The sequence below is a fragment of the Ananas comosus genome, linkage group 3, assembly GCF_001540865.1.
Source record: "Ananas comosus cultivar F153 linkage group 3, ASM154086v1, whole genome shotgun sequence".
Classification (NCBI taxonomy): Eukaryota; Viridiplantae; Streptophyta; class Magnoliopsida; order Poales; family Bromeliaceae; genus Ananas; species Ananas comosus.
The window spans coordinates 8,996,052-8,998,381 of NC_033623.1; the positions used below are offsets into that span (position 1 = coordinate 8,996,052).

General features: G+C 41.7%; 1 long non-coding RNA gene across 1 annotated transcript; it reads left to right on the plus strand.

The window, feature by feature from the left end:
- Positions 462 to 1,925, plus strand: LOC109708176. The gene is made up of 4 exons (XR_002215679.1): positions 462 to 547; positions 645 to 712; positions 832 to 893; positions 1,891 to 1,925. It is a non-coding gene; the product is annotated as an uncharacterized LOC109708176 (long non-coding RNA).

Below are 2,330 nucleotides of genomic sequence, written 5' to 3' on the forward strand. Positions count from 1 at the left end.
AACCTGTAAGCTCAGGGGAAATAGGGTTTTAGCTCTCCACTTCTTTCTCTCTCTAGAATTTTCTCCCTCGACATAAAAGTCGCCTTTTTGCGCCGTTTCCGCGTCGCATTCGTTGCTCGCTGATTGGAGGGCTCAAGGAAAGTTGTTGGCACGTGGAGAGGAGTTTTGCTGTGTTGCTGTGAGATTACTACCAGAAGAAGCTAAATCCCAGCTTTAGAGAGGTAATCGACTCGATTTCTCTCTAGTTTACGGTTTAGTATTGAATTTGGGCGCCTTTTAGTTCTGTTGCTTCCAACTGAGTTAGAGGTTGTTTACAGCAGTAAAGAGAGGTTATTTTGATTGTGAATTACCTACTTTAGCTCAGAGAAAAGTTGTTTTAAAACTTGATGAAGATAAATAGTGAGTTATGACTCTAATTCGAAGCTATATGCGGATTAATGGAGCGAATTAATGCAGTTTGGATTTGTTCCTTCGCAGTAGGTTTTTGAACCACTTGGGACTAATTTGGTGACCCGGGAGACTAGTTTGGAAGGTGTTCCAACTGAGGGTAAGCTGAAATTTCTGTGAGAAAACTGAATTTACAAGATTCCGACTATATCTATTAGTATCTAGCGATTTTGATGCCGTTTCGACGTTGTTCGCAGCGAGAGTGCGATCGACTCTTGGAGTGACTTTAGCTGACTTGTGAGAACTCTTGAAGACTCAACTTGAGGTAATGAACTGAACCAAATCAAGTAATTAAGCTTCCACCTTGTATCTATTAAGAATTTTGCCGAAATTGGAATTGTAAGTAATCGGCTCGGCGCGGTTTTGTTACCTTGTTTTCAGCAGGATTGGGACCTCGTTGAGCTGATTATTGGGACATCTTGTGACTGATTTGAGCTTAGTACGAGGTGGGTTTGACCTAACCAGAGCAAGTGGAGCTTCCCTATGTTCTATATGTGCTATAGATTTAATACAGTTATATGATTCCGTGATTAATATAGAACTTGAGACGAGTTACTAGATTTTAGTGTTGATCTATATAATTGAATTGATATCTCTATGAAGTAGAGAACACTCATGCATATAAGTCTTTATATACATGTTTAATTTGGTTGAGTGATTAATGGACAAGTTATCATGTTTCTAGAAAATAGAAAACCGTGACATCCTTATGACACTTTCTTGACTCTAACGTAGAGAATGACGACATGCTTATGCTTATGCTTATACTGCCAGATGTAAAGTAGCATTACTCTTGCATGTTTATTAATCTAGTGGATACTAGCTGTTATCAATACTTGTTATATTGAGATTCCGATCTAAGGATCGAGAGCAAGAACAATGTCAGTTGGAAAGTGATGAGTGAGACGTATTGAGCTTTAGATTTGCTTGCTGCCATTGTGCTCATTCGCACACGCTTGTGAGGGTCGCTCCCTACAAGCCGGCACTCCGGAGTTGGCCTACGCGACAGTTGCTCGCCCGTGCGGGATTGGGTGCCGAAGTGGATTGCCGTGGGGAGTGTATACTACCACGGGGCCATTAGGCGCGGCGCAAGCTGGACTACCTTGGGTAGGTCCCTGTGAATGAAAGGACAGTAATGAATGCTTATTAATTGAAGTGTACAGTAGTCACTTACATGTTCGTGCTTATATTCATGTCTATATTCATGATTATAGAGATTGCCATATCCCTATTATGCAAATGATTCATTACTGTAGAAAGCTATTACATGTTAATTACATGCTTATTACTTATTAGCATCATGCTTATTAATTATGCAATTATCGTTATTGCTTTCAATTAGTACATCATGAGCCTAGTGGTGTAATTCGCCGAGGCTGGCGGCTTACCCACTGGGAACTATTGTTAATAGTTCTCACGCCCTTTTGGTGGTTGTTTTTACAGAGCCATCTACAGGAGAGGCTAGGGATCGTGGCAAGGGAGTCGCGTCTAGCTAGACATTGCTAGGAGCATGCTAGTCGATCACCTTGCTACTCGGGCTACGGCCGAGGGTGATGTCCCTATGTATAGAGAGACCACCGTTGTACCTATTCTTTTGTTTACCCCGTGATGTATATGTACTTTTGGACCGTCACTATAGTTGTGATACTTCTCTTCTGTCGAGATTTTGGGATTGTACACTCTTTGTTCTTTTGTTGATATATATCGACTTGTACATTGCTCTGATATCAGGATAGGACTTTCTTTGTTTTACTTCCTATCGACTTGCTTTCTTCGTAGACGCCTTATATACTGCAGGTGTATGGCGGGTCTGTGCACGTACCGGATATGCTTCCGCTGGTACCCGGGCGTGACAGATTATAGTGGTATCAGAGCCTAGGGTT